At 35.9% G+C, this 19,675-nt stretch overlaps 1 protein-coding gene across 5 annotated transcripts in view; it reads right to left on the reverse strand.

Moving 5' to 3' along the window:
* AKAP6 (A-kinase anchoring protein 6) overlaps positions 1-19,675 on the reverse strand; it is a 299,893-nt gene that overhangs the window by 252,113 nt on the left and 28,105 nt on the right. For 2 of the 5 annotated variants that reach the window (XM_041120194.1, XM_029999563.1), the window contains exon 2: positions 5,929-6,034. The exons of the other annotated variants lie outside the window; for them this stretch is intronic. The gene's annotated coding sequence lies outside the window, so the exon portion shown is untranslated. The remainder of the gene's footprint in view (positions 1-5,928; positions 6,035-19,675) is intronic. 5 annotated transcript variants of the gene reach the window in all.

Here is a 19,675-nt window from a genome sequence, read left to right on the forward strand (position 1 = left end):
GTTAAGGGCAAACCCAAACCCTTGTAAGTCTGACTGCACTCATGAAAAAAAGTAATTCTGGTAAGTACTTTTTTCCAATCTGGACAGATATTTTCTTGAAGATGCTATAAAAGTGATGGAAACATTTTATGTGTAAACTACAGATTCTTGCACAAGATTCTTCCAAGGAAGCTCAGTCCTTGAAGAACACACATATCTTGGAAGGATCAATGATAAAGGAACCCAAACCTGTTTTTGAAGGTGACTTTTGAATTCCAAGAGCTAAGCATTTGACCAGGAGATAAAAGAAAGCAAACAGTGCTGTGAAACGAAGCACAGATAAATCAAAAGTGCAAGGACTACAGACTGGAGGAAAAAGAAATAAAAGAAAGTCATCAGGAGCTACAGGAAAATGAGAATCTTAAATGTGGGTGCAAGACAAAAAGATGTTAGGGAATAGATTAAAAAAGCAAGTAATTAGAGTAATAGAAAGGAAATTAAATCTAAAATACAGCTTAGGTAGTGTGAAACGAGGAATCAATGCAAGCAGAAATAAGAGGGGTTTAATTATTATCATTCTGTCAGTTCTAGGAGGAAAAAAGCTTCTAGCAGGTTAAGAAGTAACACCACTGCTTATCAGCATGAACTAGTGTATCATTGGACTGCACTTACCCTATAAATTCGTCTATATCAACATTAGAGCTTGCACTACCTTGAGCACATTTAACCATGGCAACTTAACAGTTTGCCAAGGCAAAAGGAGGCACCTTGCCCCCAGTGAACTGAAGACCCTTAGTTTATCTGAAACTGCAGACAACAGTAACAGAAAGACTGATGGAAGAAAGTGTGGCATAACAATTATATTGGAAAAAATCAGCAACAGGGTAACACCAGAATGAAGGCTTAGTAAAATATAAATATTCAGTATCCTGCCTGATGGTACTCTCTTATTCAACATCCACATGACAAAATATCCAGACTTCAGAGCATGCCACCACAAAGAACAGAATATTATCAAACAAGAAATGAATACGCAGGAGTTTGCACTCCTATAGCTCAAGTGGTTTATTGACATATTTTCTGCCATGAACAATTCATCCTTACTGTATCAAAGGAAAACTCTCAGCCATTTGCCACTGTTCATTAAAAGCAATATGTTGATGCTTTCTGCCAATCAGAACTTCTTTAGAAGAAAAATATTGCTTTTTTAATCTTGCAAGACATACTTCTCAAAGTCCCACACAATGAAGTAGTAAGATACTTATGCAACCCCCAAATTGCAAATAGGTATGGGTACAAATTTTGTTTTAAAGCTGAACTATACATGTAATTACAAATTGTTAAGAGGGACAGAACTCTTTACTTCCTAAAGGCAAGCAGAGGGGGGGAAAATCAGTACTATCCAGCATTATCTATAAAACTATAAGGAAGTTTTCATTGTTTATGTATGCTCTTTTGTTATCACGGGAGACACCTGCCTATATTCTAAGGCTATATAAGGTGGACTAGATGTTGTTGCAACTGTACTTAAGAAATGGCACAGGAATTCTGGAAGATATGGCTTGAAACATCAATGCTGCCTGTGTGGGAGTTAAACTCTGGTTCAGCAAGGAAAGGAAAGGTTAGGGTATAGATTTAAAGCTTGGAGTTCCACTATAGGGAACAAGGGCTCTGAACAGAAGTCCTACTTAGTCTGGATACTTTTTCTTTCTTCCTGTGTTCCCTGATGATTTTGACTCTTTTGTGGGTGGTTCTGTGGTAATGGACCAAAGAGTCATCCAAACACAGAGATTTTTCAGTGAGATCCAACAGATGATGGTGGTGCATAGATCACCTTACAATACTCCAAAAAGACCATCTCAAAGCTGACCTTGCACAATGAGTCCTGACCAACATGCACTAGAAGAACAGATATCACAGAACTAGACCACCTGCACAGTAGATTGCAGCTTGATACTTATAGTCATCTGTAGGCAGGCATGGAAGAGAAGGATGGCAGCCTCCAGCTATGAAAGCTACTTGTACATGGGAATAATCAGGTTTGGTTATTTCTGGTTCAGATTCTTGGACCCAAATAACTCAGAAAGGGTTGCCTTTGTTGTCTGCCCCATTATGACTGGGCTACACTTATTTTGTACAATGAGAATGTACAGACAGTAATGCTTGTTCATTTGGACTTTTTATTTTTTCTCCTGATACAAAAAGTACATGTAGCATTATGTTCCAAGACTACTCTGAATGCTTTAAAGCACAGAGGATTCTCCTAGAAATGTGACTAGGGATTTATATTTTAATTTTCCAGAGCCAGAAATGGTTGTACAAGCCCAAAGAAGATCTTAAGATATAACTTGCTTCATAAGAGTAGCTTGAGAATGATGGATCTTACCCTGTCTGCTGCCACCAGCAGGCAGTAAGACATTTGCACCAGCACATTTTATGAATAAACGAGCTGCAGACTCCTTGTTCTCTGCATATATATGGCGTACGCTTTTGGTAAATCTGTTCAACTCACATCATTTTCTCACTATTTTCAGAATTGTACTGAACAATTCAATAATACAGATCAATAGAGATGCCATAAAACAGGCCGCAGGAGGTCCATTCAAATTGCTATGCAATTTAAATTTTAGATCAAGCACCTACAGAAACAGTAGAGTTTTAATACATTCTAAAGAACTAAAATACTGATATGAACTAGCATTTTTCTTTGGTTAAATTTCAAGTCAGTATATATAATTACAGGTATTTCCAGTTCAGAGACTTTTTCATCCTACTACCACCTACATGTACAGTACATGAAAAACAAAGAGTATAAATGGGAAGAATGGAGAAATATTCACTTATCCAGAATGAAGGTCAATTGTCTCCAGTGTTATTCTTCACAGTTTTACTCTAGATTTTCTTATTCTGTATGATCTTCAAATTTTGTATAAAAATAAAATGTTTATTATGATGGAATAGAACCTACTTCAAAAAATACACTGTCATCATTGTTTTGAACATATTGTTACAAGTCAATCATATGTCTTCAGTTTATGTCTTTTTTTATTAACAACCATTTTTACTTAGCAAAAGCAAGTTATATAGATAGGCAGAATTTGTTCAGAAAGTTGGATAAACATACAGCTATGAACTATATGCATGCAGACATGTGTTCAGTATTTCGTACATGCAGAAAATGTTATAATAGAAAACTACTAAAAAGTAGAAAAATAACACGTAGCCATTTCAAAATCGTGTGCACTGTATATGAAGACAAATGATAATGATTGCAATCTCAGATGCACCTACAAGAATAATTTTTTTTTTAAGTATGCAGTGACTGAATTTATACAAAGTCATGTGGTTCTGTATGTGCTTTCCTAACCTTAAATAGCAAATTCTGTATTGAAAAAGATTACGCACCTGTTTGTTATATGTAGCTTTTAGTCTGGAAATTGAGCTTGAAATTCCATAAGAGTCCCTGTCACCAGATGTCACCACTTTCTAAGTTTGAAATGCTCACAAAATGGAATTTCTTTTATGACACTTATTTGTTCCTCAACTAAACCAAGAATCTCAGAGGAACATAAAAGTCTTAAAAATCCACCAAAAAAACCCCCAAACATGTTAAACTGTTTTCTCCAGGCCATATGAAAAATTTAATAAACATAAGCCTTTAATTCTTCCACTCCTCATACATAATTTCAAAAAACAGAGATTAATTTTAAATATTTAATTTTATATTATTATTTAGGGCTTCTTTCTGAGAAGTTCTGACATTCTATCACTTCCTTAAAGGCCTACCAGAGTTGTTCAGGATTGGCCTCTTAATTTTGTCATTAGTTAACACGTAGATTACATGTATTCATTATTTTACAGTCTTATTCTGAAATAGTTTTTAGAGAGTTTCAGTTTAGTTACTCGCTGCTGCCAACCTCCTAAGGTACACTAAACCATGCAACTGTGAAGATTATACTAATGCAGTATTTCAGAAGAATACAGGTTTTCAGCATAACTTAGAATATTAGGTTTTTTCCTCAAAACTTAAGTTTTTGTTCAGAGACATGGAAAAACAAACATGGTTTTACAGAACCTACAGTAACCTGAACTTTTAAGATAATCACTTGGGAAGTCTTAGACCTAGATACCAGCCACTGTGTTAAAAAAAAAGTTTACAAAAAGTAGAATTAAATTAGAGCAACTGAGCAAGCTCCACTCAAAGCACCTCAATAAAGTTCTGTTTAAGGTGCCTTCTTTGACAGTGGATGCCATTTCCAAAAAGGACCAGGAATTAGTGCCCTCACTTGATATAATATTTCTGCAACCATTCGTGCATAGAAGAAAAACAACCACCACAATTTTCTCTTATCAAATAGAAGGAAGTGATTCTCTCCCAAGCATGAGGTTTCAGATTTAGCACATGTGATTTATTTGTGCATGTCAAGTGGCCAAGTCTTCAGAAAAATGATCAGGTGCACAGAATACATAGGAAAATCAATATTCTGTATGCTTTTCATACAGAACGTGGGACTGGAGGAAAATAAATCACAGAATTCTGAATTGCACAATGTGTGACTAAGCTGATTAGGACAAGATGTAAGACACATTCCTGTCCTTAACATCCTTCATTGGCTTATATTGGCCATGGTAAATTACAGTTAAGGTATCTCTTGCCTCATACATTGCAGGAAGAGTTCTGTTCGTAACTCTGATGGCCAATCTGTTCCACCAAGAGGTAGGTGCTGCAAGTACTCAGCATTGTAATCTCCAGTCCAAGCTAGGTTCTCAGGAACCTAGTTTTTCAGGTAAAAAAAAAAAAAATACAGTATCTGTCCAAATTTAAAATGACTTAATTTTGAAAGTGCATTTATTTGAAAATATCTAATGACACACTGTCAGCCCTGTTTAATCAGCTGTCAAATTCCAGTTTACATGTTTTATTCTACCTTTATGTGACTCTACTGACTTGAAATTAGTTCTGACCAGCCATAGTGTATATGAAATGGCATATGACCTAAATTACTTTCTCAGAACTAAAGGCCTTATCTTATCTTTTCTCCTGCTGACACATGCACTGTTTCTTCAAAATTAACAGTACAGAAGTGCACTTTCACTTATTAAAAGTCACATACTTTATAAATCATTATACCAGTACCTATTTCTATACCTCTTTCATGCCAAGGAGTCACTTCAGTCCATTGCAGGTATAGTAAGTCTGTAGAAATGGACTAACATGAAATCAAAGCAGTATGAAAAATGATGCTATTAAATACCATAGGCTTTGCACATTTCAGTCATCCCATCATTTAACCAGTCTATGGAAAGTGGAATTTATTTGGATCTACTTTCTTTCTTTATGGACATTTACAGTTCTGAGAAGTCAGGACAAGACTTCAAAGAAATAGTAGTATGATTCAAAACCACTCCGTAACTATAGATCAACAAGTTAGTGGAAGATCCTACCTAAATACAAAGGGTATATAACAGCATTATAATATGACAATGTAATGGTCAAAAATCAGTGACGGATTTATTAAATACAGCTATCATTTAATACTGATTGGAACATTTTTTGCACTAAAACATCTACTCCTGGGTTGTAAAAAAGTAGTCTGACTGTTTGAACAAGGAAAGAGACAACCCATGAAAAACATTTGTGTCTATTTAAGTCTGTTTTGATAAAAACTGTTTCAACTGAGTAATTTCAGTTCTATGACTAGGCCCCCTCCAAACAGAAACAACCAAGACATCAAGCATTGGTTAACTGCTTGAGCAAAAAAGCAGTAAGGAAACAATCTGCAATAAATAAGTTCTCTCTGGAGAGTTCCCAGGTGTGTTTCATTCACAGTTGTGGCCTACTTAAGCTATATTCTGGTTATATTGTTTTTCTTTCTGCATTGCCCATGAAAATTCATTTTGCTGTTTGGGAAATATGTGAGCAGCATCTGAGACAAATAATTGACTTACTCAGCAGTAAGGAGGAGTGGAAGCTCAAACAAGCAGCTGAAATAAATTTGAGGGCAGCCATTTCAAAATACCCTGAGTTTTACCTGGTTTAGGTCAGATACCAGGGCTGTAGGACAGAAAAAAACGAAACAAGATAAGTGGTCTACCTCATAAATTCAGAAAAGACTGTGATGAGCTTCAGTTATTCTAGAGCCTAGCAATAGAAAATAACAGACAGGGATATTCCAGCTGCCAGAAAGCTACCAGCAGAAACAGTGGAAAGTGCTGGAAATGTCTGTTCCCAGCACCTGTGGAATTAAATGCTATTTATAGATCCTGCCACAAATGATAACATTTTTTCCAGAAAAATCTGGAAATCAGTGAAAAGCTAAGAGGGAGGGAGAGATGAACAGTCTGCTGGGAAGGTAATTTTCTTTACAGTTGCCAAAATCTGATACAATTAAGATGACATGGATGCTTTCTGCATCACTCTTCTTCTAATTGGTAACTACACCCCTTGATGATATTTTAAACAGGAACAGATGCTTCCGTCTTAAACAAATTTATTTTGCAAAGCAAAAGGAAAACTACATCATGGATGAATGGATCTGTTTGTCCTTTATGTTGAGAAAAATTGATTTTACAAGGATTACAAATACTTCTCTGTGGAATGAAAACTATGCTATTCTATGACAGCTTAAAAACTCCTCTAAGCTTAGAATAGTATTTTATAATTGGCAGTGTAATAAGATAATTGTCTTTCCCAAGCTTGTTCTTTCATTCATTGATAAACATTTTCAGGAAGAACAAAATCATACTATGATATGGAACATATCATAGGAAGGTAGGCTTTCAGTAACATGGAAAATACTTTCCTGCTCTCTAGTGCTGTCATTCATGTTCTCCATTGTGTAGATGAAGAGCAAGGCATGTTAGACACCTTCACTCCACTGCTGATTCTGCATTTCTTGAAGAAACAAATCACCTCTCTGTGCTTCTGTTTCCATCCTTTGATGAGCAAGTTCCTCAGATCAATAACTCTTTTCAGTATGCACCAGAGGTAACAAAATGGAGCCCAATTATATCTGGGAATTTTAAGCACTAAAGGTAGTAAACAATAACCTGCTGTGAAGAAAGGGAAAAGCACAGTAACAGCCACTCTGAACATACAGCACTTACCAACTTCTCTCCAGGCAGCGTCAGTTCATTCTCTATTAACAATGAGACCTAGTGGTACACTTTAAGTAGAGAAGTAGGGACACCTTATTTATGAAGGGCAACCCAGTTTCACTCGTATCAAATAATTAAAATGGAAGACATACACTTGCTGAGTGACAGCTGTTTCCATGGTTCTTTTCTGGGAGAAAATGATCCCTCATCACTCGCTTAAGAAGTAACATGAAGCTACGAAAAAAACAGTAAATGCAAAGACCTAGCACAGCTCCTCCAACCTTAACACCACCTTTCTTGCCTATAATAGGATTTTTTTTTTCTTTTTACTGTAACACATTTAGCAACTGTTTGAACTAAACTGTGAATATGAATGCTCTTGTGTACATGTCATAAATTACATCTAGTTTGTTAACTGGACTTATTCTTTCCTGGAAGTCATCTTGGTAGCCAAATTTCAAAAGCATTTTATTCCATTTTGATTATCATATTCAAGTATTTATCATGGTGATTTTATTGTCTCTTTCTTTTCAGTTAGTATAAGATTATTAATACTTACTATTCGTCAATCATGACAGTTTTGGATATGCTAAAACATATAGTATTATGGATGTTATAAAAAGTCTCTGTGTGAAGATTCAGTGTAGGCTTTTCAAACGTATGTTTATGGCATGCAGTTCTTCAGAGCTTATTTGTAGGAAGTGCTTTAAAAGGAGAAAAGTATAGCTATTAGGCACTTTTAATATTCTTATTACAAGATATTGTATTTCATTGCAACAGAGAAAGATTGCTGATGGAATTAGCAATCCAAGGAAATAGCTAGGATTTCAAAGAAATAAAAATTACCAAAATTTATCATAAAATAATACTAATGTAATTTATGACCTATACATTTGTATTTCTATGCGTATTTATTTGTGCTTGCAAATTGCAAGTTCAACATTAATGGTAGCTTTTGACTGCATATACAAAATATGCATATACATAATAATACATATGCATATACAAAAAATGCATATACAAAATATTTTAAAATTAACTATATTATCATGGTCTTGCAATAAGTGTAACAACTGAAAACCACAGGAAAAGCAGCTACAAGTTTACCAAGAACTGGAGAAAAAAAGCATTCTTGTCTCTTCCATCACATGTCCCTTACCACCACATGGGCTTACACTTAGATCCACTCATGAAATGTAGTAGTGCACAGCCACCATACAAACAGCATATCTGTATCTAATCTGAATACAAAGTGTTTTCCCATAGGTTTGATCACATCTGTGTTCAGATTAGTATTTTCAAGTCCTTATAATTTTAACAGCTCTAGACTCAAGTTTTCTTCGTGTTCTTTTCCCTTCAATATTTTAATCATTTTCTTTATCTGCCTTAGTGAGAATTTTGGCCTACATCAAAGCCATTCTAGAGAAATACCGAATTATGTGCTTAATTGAATGATGTAAATTGTCCAGGTAAAGTCATATGTGATATTTGTTTATATGCCTAAGGTCTTCGCTGTGTGAAAGCATTTTTATAGCTAAAGGCAGCATTTTATAACTATAGGCAGCACTAGACTCATCACTGCCTTTTAAACTCAAAAGATTTTATTGTCAGGTGAGCAGAATTAGACCGATATTGGGTATTTTTGAGAATGTCATCTCACATTTTCTGTAGCCACGGGTACACCCACAATGATCCAATGCCCACAGAATAAAAAGGAAAATCGCTAGGATTTATTATACAAATTGTTCAGTGTTTGTGCTTGACATTCGAGTCAATTTTTGAAGACAATTCCACTCACTTATGATGGAATTGATTGAGGAGACTGAACTAAATAAGTATAGTATATATTGCTTTCTGCAAAGACTAATAAAAATCCACGATAGTAAAACTCACACAGGCCTTTTACAAGTTTGTTACAAGCAAATTTAGCTGTTTCTTTCCTTGTAGTGCCAAGAAAGTACCAGAACTGCAATATCATTTCTAGATTTGCTGGATACTGTAATTCATTCACGTTCACTGCTCTGTCATTTTCAGCCATTCCATGATCATGCATTTTTATCTCTCCCTGTTCTTTTGAAGAGCACGTAACGTAATAGCGTTATGATCCTTGAGAGGGGATCATACTTGATACTATAATGCAGGTAAATAAGGTTATCACATGCTAGTTTGTTTATCAGCCCTTTATGCATGCCATAAAAATGTACATAACTATAAAGGAGTTAATAGTCTGCTATTCAGTAATTCAGCAGTAAGAAATTATTCTAAACAGTTGCTTGCTAGGTAAAGGGAAGGTCTGTAAGAGTATGACAGTAAGTTACTGGAAAAAGGGTCAGTCATGGAAGCATGAAAAAGAAAGAGTAAAAACATGAGTGAGTCTCAGAAGTGGCTCTAATATTCACTTCACAAAGTGTTTTTTCTTTGATAGGGAATCAGTTAATTTTCATAGCAATAAACTATTTACCATATTTAGAAAGCATTCCAGATATGTAAAATTTTGATCCACATACATAGTTTAAACTTATTTTGTTTGTAACAATTTTGAAAATTCTCCATGTGATTTCATGCAAGCGCAGGCATTCCTGTGCTTGTAACAGTGACATCAACAATTTGTTTAGACTGTTCGCAGTCTCGTTAAACATCTATGACTAAACAGCTTTCTATCCCTTCCCTTCTTGTGATGCTCATTTCTATTTGAATTAATTTCTCAATTCTAACATTAGTTTATCACAGGTTCTTCTTAAACTCACCTACCAAACATCCTCATATCCAGTAATTCTTAAGTTGCAACCATTTTCCCTACCTGTATCAACCCATTAGATATGAGAGACCTCAACTCATTTCTTCAAACATCAGCACCTAGGACCATACCCTTTCAGTATCTAAGATATTTGCATGGGACTGGTAGCTATGGCACAGGAGCTATGGGAAAACTGTGAGCTTCCACCTGGAGGCCAGGCAGAATATTCTAGGACGGTGCAGCTCTAACCTTGGAGACAGTCCCACTCCACCAGACCTTTACAATCTGTGTTACAATTATATTTCCCTTCTCACACTAAGTATGAATCGCACATATGCCAGCATCAAGCCTCTCACAACTCACCAAAAGCAGCAGTGCATGCCAGGAGAGGAAGCACGGTGCCCTCGTCTGCTGAGATCCCCACCAGCTAAAAGCTTAGAGCTGCCACTGCTCTGGGACATCTCAAATACCTATTGCCAACTGAATCAAGGCCAAAGAGTCCATGTTATGGTCGGCCCACCTTGTCTTCCTAACACCTCTCATTAGAGCATGTTTTCTTCTGCTCATCTACCTTTGGCCTCTAATTTTGTTCAAGGTATATGCCCTAATTGAATCACATTCTAAGACCCCACGGTGTTATGTCCTGAGTCTTACCCTGAGTTTCTTTCTACTCAGGACAAATGAGAATCTTCCTTGTAAATTTTATGTCCAGCTCAAAATCTTCATCAAAACTTAGAAAGACTATTTTTTTAGCAATCTATGAGAAATACATACTCCTCTGAAATAATGCATATTACTTTATCAACAATTAAATATTTTGTGCTAATAGACAGATTCATTTTAGAGAAATTTGGACATATTCCAGCTGTCAGTCTTAAATTTCTTATTCTCTATCATTGCTTTCACTTTTTGTTAAGGGATTTGCTGCCTTTTCAAAATAGATATGTTATTCTGTTCATAGTATCGCATATCTGATTGCACATACAGTATTAAAGGTCAAAATAAATACAGAAACACTTTTCAACTAAATTCAGTCTGAAATATTCTTCAAAAAGATGAAGAGTACAGTAGAATGTGTTGGAAATTGAGTAATACATTTTAAAATAAACTTGAGAAGATTTACTTTATATTATAAAGCCATTGAATGTACTAAGACCATTTTCATGATGACTTTGATGCCTTTTCCTTGAGTAGCAAAAGCTTCCAGATGAGTTACACACTGATCCCAGGGAGAAAGCGAGTTGTCAGTGGAAAGAAAGAACGTTAAAGAGAAATGAGGGAACTAATTCTGCTGCTGTTAAAAACACAAACAAGGCAGGAAGGAGAATGTGAAAGCATTTAACAATGAAATCTTCCAATTGGTAAATTACAGGAGTAGTTTTAAAATTATTTTAATTACAAATATTATGTTGATAACAAACTGGATTCACTGCATCCTGGTTGTTCATTAATTAAAAAAACAACAGCAACTGAATGGACTTGAATAGTTACTCTACAAAAATGCCTCAAGTTTCAACTTACTACTTCATCAGTAAGAAACTGTCACACAATGCTGTGGATTCTCATCCCATATATCAAAAACTAATTCAAAATGCCAAGACGTGCGAGACATGCAACACCTTTTGAGTCAATATTCTCACTGAATATTCTGAAACAATTCACTTGGATAGTTTATGCACCACCATGTAACAGAAACACGTAGATGAAATACAAAGATGTAATGAACTAGTAAAATTTTTTTAGTGTGTAGCAGTATCTCCATGAACAGTGCTATATGAACATGACCTAATTTTCATTCTTTAAATAGACATTAAAGAATCAGAAGGATGTACCCGTGCCAAAGGAAGAGGTGAACTTTGGCATTTCCTCTTGCTCCCTGTAGGAGTTTTAATGCATATCTGGTTTCAAGCATCTTTGCTTGTGAAAGCATCCTTTTGCATTAACATAGCATGATAACAATCGGCATTCTCTTCTGTAACACTAATGACCCTATTTTATCTTGATGTTACAAAACAGCTTTAATCAGAATAGAAACCAGCTTTTTGCGTACCAGAGAACAGAGATAGAGGACAGTACTGAATATTAACTTAAAAAGTTAACTGAAACATCAGCTCTTTCGAGTAATATGCAGTGACAGTCTTTGCCCTCCCTCTGCTGCCCTGAGTTTCTTTCTGGTTGAACAAACCTAGTCATCTTTAAAAGATACAAGTAAAACAGGCTTGGAGATAGGAAATGCATTTCTCCAGTGAGGAAAGAAGAAACAAGCTGAAATAATGCAAGTTTTCCCATAACAACCTATCCACTTTCTGAGCTGATTACTCCTACTCAGGCACGTAGGCAGGGTTTCCTGTGGCAAGAGTGAGGGCCTGTTAACCCCAAAGTCATGCTTACAGCGAGGAGAGGTAGACACTGATAAAACACATAGTGTTTTTTCAAGAGAAATAAATCATATACCAAAAAGAATTAAGAAGCAGCTGGCTAGCTGAGGGATCTTGGAAAGAAGCATTTGGTAGGGAATAAAACAAGGCTGTTTTGAGTGAGATTCCACAGGGATTAGCGAGGCCCAATGCTATTTGACATTTTCACCAGTAATCTGGAGGCAAATACAAAAACACTGCTCGTAATGTTTGCAGATAGACAGACTGGTGGAAAGCTAAAGAATGATCAGTCCAGCTTTGTTAGAGCAAGAAGCCTCCCCTGCTTTTCCAGAGGAGCCCCACTGGTGACTAAGGTCATGGTTTTTGAAAACTAGCCCAATAAAAAAAAATTATTTTAATCTAAGCAAATATAGAGTTGCGCACCAAAGATCAAGGAATGAAATCAGTAACTAACATATGGGGGAATCCTGACTCAGGAAAGAAATCAAGGATTGCTAAAGGCACACTGAAAATGAGCGCTATATGTTATGCTGTGATCACTTGAGTTAATATGATTTTTGGAACAAACCAGGAGCTGGGAACAGTAGGAAAAAACTAGCACTACCTCTTAATATAAGTAATAGCGAGAATGGAATGCTGTGTGGAGATGTGGTATATATATTTCAAAAAAAATGTTGAAAAACTGAAATGTGTGTGGCAAAAGTCATTGAAATAATAATAGAGAGAGGTGCTTAAAATTAGAAGGCATAAAAAGCTTTATCTGTTTAATGTATCAACAGGAAAACTGAGGGATGTTTTCCACGGACAACACATGAACTTCCAAAGATGAATGTTTCCTATTAAAAAGCAGAGGAAAACTCAGGTGTGAAAGCTGAAGCCAGACAAGTTCAAATTACGAAAGAAGTCTCCAACATTATGGGCAATTAATCATGATAATCAAATTACTGAGAAAAAAAGGTGGATTCTCTGCCTGTTGCTGATCAAGAAAGGAAGACATTAGTTGGTCAAATGACAGTTATTGGACCCAAACATACACAAAAATCTAACAACTTTAAAACCTAGAAACTGTTCAGGAAAGAAAACTGTCAGAAAAGACTGCTGGAACAGAAATGAGGATTTCCATAGTCAGTATTCAGACCCTTAGGCCATACAACATTTCGCAACACTGTAGTAAACAATGCTGAGCTACCAGGAAAATAAGCATCTGCCTCCCAATCACGATCTAAAGAATTCATGTTTTACTGTCTTTGTTCTAAATATCCAACACTGTTTCACCACTATAATGCCTCTCGCCCCACCAAGCGAAGAGATTCATTAGTAAACACATGTTGCTTTGTAAATAATGAATTTTACCATCTGCTAGGATTTCTGAAATATTTTCTTTTGTCAGAAAAAGAAAATTATATTTCAAAGCATTTCTGAAGGGAAAAGAGATTGAAATGAATGAAGCTTTACATTGAAAACACTTTTTAGTATTTATGGATTTTTTTTCTTTCTCTGTATCTTTCTATATTTCTACACTTAGAAAATTCAACATGGCCAAAACCAATTAAAAAAACAAATTTGGATTAAAAATTTTCCTTAATCCAGTAAAGAAAATAGTCCAATAAACTTTCAACCACTATTTTTTCCAGAACTTCAGAAAATAAACAATGAAAGTTATCATCTTCAGGATAGCCTTTAAATACTCTTTCCTGAAGTAGAGCTGAAGTAACATGATTGATGATGCAGTGAGCCTATTCTGGATGCCTTCATTTAGACTATATTATTTAGTGTATCGTGCTGGTTTGATTCAGCCTATTGGTAATAAAGTTTTCTGACACTGAAAATAAGTTTCAAAAAGAGGTGTTTATTACGAATTGCAGAGAATACCTCAGCTTCCAGAAGTGCAGAGTCAGAGAGTCAGAAATAGCTAGTCTGTATATTACATCCCCTGCAAACACAGCCTGATAGAAAGAGGGAAATAGACTTTCTCTTCTGTTTCTTTTCACCTCTTTCTTTAAGAGTGAAGAAACAGGTCTATAAAAGGAGAGGAAAATAATTTGTATTGAACTTCACAGAACATAACCTCAACAATGATTCTGTAAATAAGGAACTACAATTATACTTAATGTATATCCTTTTTTTCTTTTCTTTTCATATAGGACATACTCACAGAAAACTTCTGTTTAATTCATAACATTCCTGAACAGACTCTGAAAGTTCTGTACTTACATTCATAATCATTTCAAAGGCATTTCAATGCATTCTGTAATTATAGCAATCTTGTACGTAGCTGCAGTCTGTATTACTCAAGGTTTTATTCTGCTAGACGTTTTTTCATTTGACATCGAAGCAATTGAAAATTCACTGACTCACAGAACTGCTCCATCTTCGAAAAGCTGCAGACTTGTTTATATAAATATGATTCTAGGAACAGCAAGTCTGCCTGTAGTTCCTGTAAAACTGCTATGACACACCATGTGATTGCTGTCAAACCACAACCATCATATGTACTATAGACTCAGTTTAATCCATTTTAGAATGAGGGATTTATAACTTCACTTCTGCACTCCACAAACTGCACATTAGATCTCTTCCGTTTAGCTTCAGAGTAAAAGAATAGCAAATCCTGACTCATAGCCTTGAAAAAACCATGACCCTGCCTTGGGGAAAAGGTACACACAATCTCTACAAGATCTGAGCTGACACCAGGCAAGAGAACGTTGGCATGGCTAAACAGTAAGAATTTATATTGGTTGCCATTACCACAGCTTTTGTTTGTGGAATATGTGATATGGAGCTATCAATGGCTAACTGTTTGCAGTAGGTACAGAGAGTCCTGATGCATTTTGCATTCCAAGCTCTCATATTGTCAACAGTTGTTCAGAGCAGAGCTGTTCACTCTCCTGAGGGAAGTGAGCCGCAGCCTTCCCCAGGCACTCCTGTCACATACCTGGGTGTGCATACGTGTGCCGTATCGTGCAATTGAATTTTTGTCAGTGACACAGTTGGCTGCACGCAGATACCTCACAATCTTGTGAGCTGATATATCATGCCTGAGGGACTCTTGGGGATCATGCTGTCAGTTGCTTGAACAAGTCACAGCAGCTGTGGCCCCAGGTCCAAGGTCCTTTTAGGAGGGAAGGTGACAGAGGGCAGCTGATCACAGGCTGCTCACCCCTGGAAACCCTCCTCCAGCATTTCCTCTAGGACAGCAAAAATAAGGGGGAAAATTTCTCTTCTACCTCCAGACAGAACAATCAAGTATTGTTACAATGCATTTCACAAAACACTTCTCCAGTCCAAATTAGGAAAAATTAATTATGTCTGTACATCATATGCCATACCGATATGGGATAGTCCACAGGCTGGGCAGCAGGTGGGCTGATAAGAGCATTGCGGGTGTTTTGCAGTCTGATGTTACTGCGTACAAAGATGAAACCCCAAGCTACAATGCTGCCAGTGACCACAGCTGCATAGGAAGGGCTAAGTAACCATACTACTACCCTATACCCCACCTTCCCTAACTCCAGAGGTGCACTCCACGCTTCCAGCTGTGCAGGCCCTGGTAGTTGAGATTGCATGCCTACTGCAGACTCTGCTTTCAAAACCCTAAATTTGCCACCAACTCACATTACTTTGAAAAATCCTAACAGATTTGTTAGGATTTTCTACAGCATTAGTATCATTTTCTTTGAGGGTCTTTATAACCACAGTTGTTAGCTGTTCAGCTATCACTTTTATTTCAGCATTATGTTATGGGCCATTAACACAAGGTCTCTTTATCACCTCCTTTGCACATTTTAAAGTTCATGATGTATTATACCTCTTTAGCACAATGCAACCATTTCCAATATGTTCAACTAAAACTGCCCTTAAGGGCACAAACTTATTAATCACTGCTTCTCACCCCCACCCCACTTCCCCCAATGTTTTTTTTAAAAAATATATTTGCTAAAAACCTATGCAGTAGTTCCTGTCTACATATGTGGCTTGTTCATAAAGCAAAGATTAATAAAAATGCATCTCCTCTAAGAAACAGATATTGCAAAGAGCCTTGAAAATTTGCATTTATATTCATTAAAAAAAGTGTCAGAAAATTTGTAAAATCTGAATAGGTAAGTAATTCCTACTTGTCTGTGTACATCTCCAATATCTATGAATTCTCTCTGGACTGTTATTCCTACAAAGTTTGTCTGAAAAGGAAATCAGGGAAGCACTAATTCAGAAGTTGGTACTTCACATAATTAGCATAAATCTCACTATAGATAGATAGATACTGCATATGCTAAAAAATAATCATTTTCTGTACTGGTCTGAACAAACTCCATTGTTTAGGATATAATATGGTAGGTACATTATCCACCTTATATAGTTTGATTTGTAATGCAATGTATATATCAAGGTAATTTTGCAAAATCAGTATATAAAAACAGATGTATCCAAAAATAGTAATTTGTAAACTAGCAAGATATAGTTCTATATAACATGTATCTGAAGATGAAACTGATAGAAAAGCCACATGAATAGGGTGAGCATATGCTACTTTGTATTACATACTAACAATATGAATTAGTTGCCCTTTCATGTATTCATCTAGATATGCGTACAGTTCTATAATGTGTATATGTGCATAGGTGTCTGTGGTTTTGTGTCCAGATCACTGTTCTCTTTGTTTCCCTTTACTCTTTCTACCTCAGACATGACCTTTTCCAGCATTTCCACAGTCCAATACCTTGATCTACAGCAAAAGTTTGTCTTTCATCCTTCCTCTAGACTGCTAATATTTTTCTGTGTCATCATAAACACTTAACTGTGGTTTTCCCTTTTGCTGTATAACAGTAGCTGTATGTAATGATAAACACAATCAGGAAAAACATATAGTACAACACTTAACACCAAGATACGAGTTTGGGGCAAGTCACTTCAAAAATGGATTTTCATTTTATTTTGTACTTGTTTCAAAGAAGGTTCTAACACTATGGAACGCAAAAGAACCTAAGGAGCTCAATTTTTTTTTTGCTGCTTTAATTTTTTCATTTTAAAACCGATATTGACACTTGGGGTTTTATCTCTTTCCCAGAAGGTATTAACAATAATGGCATTTGTTCACATTCTAGATAACAGGCATTTGCATGAGGTTTCCATACTGGTAAGGGGCAACCTACTATCCTGGTTTTGAACATCAGTTTCTTATTTGCTTGCTTGTGGTTGGAACAAAGATATTGTACGTGGAAAGATGGAACTACAGAGTATTTGAAACAATGTCAGTAATTTGAATCAGGCATTTGAGAATATCACTGTTCCCTGTCTTTCAAAAGACAGAGATCCAAAGGCTGAACTTCATTATGACCAAAATCCACCTACTAATTTTGACCTGCACTCAACTTTTATTTGTAAATCTTATCAGATTAAGATTAAAGGAATCCAATTTTTAAAAGCATGGGTGAAATTAGTATGCCAAAATATTTTTATGCATTGGACCACAGTTCATCAAATGAGATTTTCCCTAACCAAAAATTAAAGTTCTAGAGCAAGTGTTGCTATATAAATTATTAGCTACAACAGATGTGAAACAAAACACAGATACCAAAGGTCTAATTTTGTTTGGTTTTGCAAACAGACCATTTCTGGCTATTAAGAAAATACAATGAATCAATGTGTTGTTATATGATAACATGAACTAGATGAAACACAAATTCAGTTTGCCTACGTGCTACAGTCTGAGTAAAACAAGCAACAGCAGCAATGAGAAATAATTTAACTTTCATTCATATGTTCCCTGGCATACTGTACAGTAGAAAACAATAGCAAAAAAAAAAAAAAAAAAAAAAAAAAAAAAACAAAAAAACAAAAAAACCAACAAAAAAACCCAAACCTAAGGTCAAGACATTTTTTTTAGCAGTTACTTTCATATATTACATGTTATATTAGAAAATCAGAGGTCAGATAAAACTCATATTCACAGGTGGGTTCTGTCAGCTACCAATGCCATCATTCATATGTTGTTCTTGTGGCTTATCTCATCACTGACATCATCTTGAGGAGTAAAAGTTTATGTTGCAATATAAAGTAAGTTCATGAGCAGGGGGATGGGGGGGGGGCAGGACGGTCAGTATTTTTTTTATTTATTTTTTTAAAAACAGACTAAGGTTTGAGTTCTTACCTGTAAACCACTGTTTATGTAATTATTTCGGGGACTCCTGTTGTGGCAAAATCAGATCTAAATGTCTTTATATATCAATATTTTCTTCTGTTTTGTATTTTAACCTCCTGTTGTTTCGACAGTTTCCTTTCAACTTTTTGTTACTACACCACCTGTGTTCTACACTAAAATACGCAGGATCAATGTCCCACTACATATTTAAATGCTCATTCATGAGCACCGTTGGATGTAAAGTGCAGAAGCAAAAACAAAATACAGAGGCATCAGTAAGTTTAGAGAAGTTAATACATTCTAAGCTCTCATACTGTGTAGCGCTAGATGGGATATCAATGCAATCATACTTCAATACTAACAGCACATTATAAATACTACATCCTTACAACAGTTTGCGTCCCCGGGCAGAGATAAGAAGAGGTTAGATATCACCTACATAGACAAAAAAGGATAGGTCAATAAGCCAATAAAATGAGATTATCATACCTGCATCTGGCTGTAATAGCATTTTGATGACTAGTTTGTGATTGCCTGAGACTGCCAAGTTATAGGAAAACCATATGATCGTTAACATTATCCAAAACTATTCCAGATCCCTTGGAATTTTATGAGATTCAGAGCAAAGTACTTTGCATATATTAGCTTAGAGGTGGGTGCTTATTCAGGTGCCAAATTCTAACACCTAGCTGCTAATTTGCATCATCAAACTAACCCAGCTCTAGAGCAGTCTGAAATCCTTAGCATCTGGTAAAATGTCTGAGGCAGCTAAATTCCTGTTCCCAAATACATATATAGCCACCTAAATCTGTACAATACTCACTGGTCGTCTCATACTTAGACCCCAACAAGATGTATAAATTCCCCAATGTCCTCCATATAGCACCTGCTCCAGTGGATGCAGTCAAAATTTGTCTAAACTTTCAGAAACTGAACTGAGGGCTATTTTAATCAAAGCTTGAGTTTGGAAAAGCTGATAAAGTTGCTTTCTTGGGAAGTGAGACAGATTTAAATGCCCATAGTGGAGAAGAGATTTGAAGCCAGATCTCCAACTTCCCAAGAGATAGCTTATCCTCTAAGTTACTAGGCTTGCAGTCTGAACTCCTCTTCTTGAGCCTTCACCTGGCTGTAATAATTAAATACACACTGAACTATAAAACACACAAGAACCGCTCTCCAGCTAAAGGTTTAAACAATTGATATAGGAGACCGAAGATTTGTATTTCATTCCCAAGGTGTAATTTATATATTAAACAAAAAGGAACAGATTGCGTCATGAATTCTTTTAGCCCCCTCCTTACAGCTTCATACTTAGGACATTTTCCAGGGAGATTGACTCCAACT

Source organism: Aquila chrysaetos, chromosome 2 (assembly GCF_900496995.4).
Source record: "Aquila chrysaetos chrysaetos chromosome 2, bAquChr1.4, whole genome shotgun sequence".
NCBI classification, from domain to species: domain Eukaryota; kingdom Metazoa; phylum Chordata; class Aves; order Accipitriformes; family Accipitridae; genus Aquila; species Aquila chrysaetos.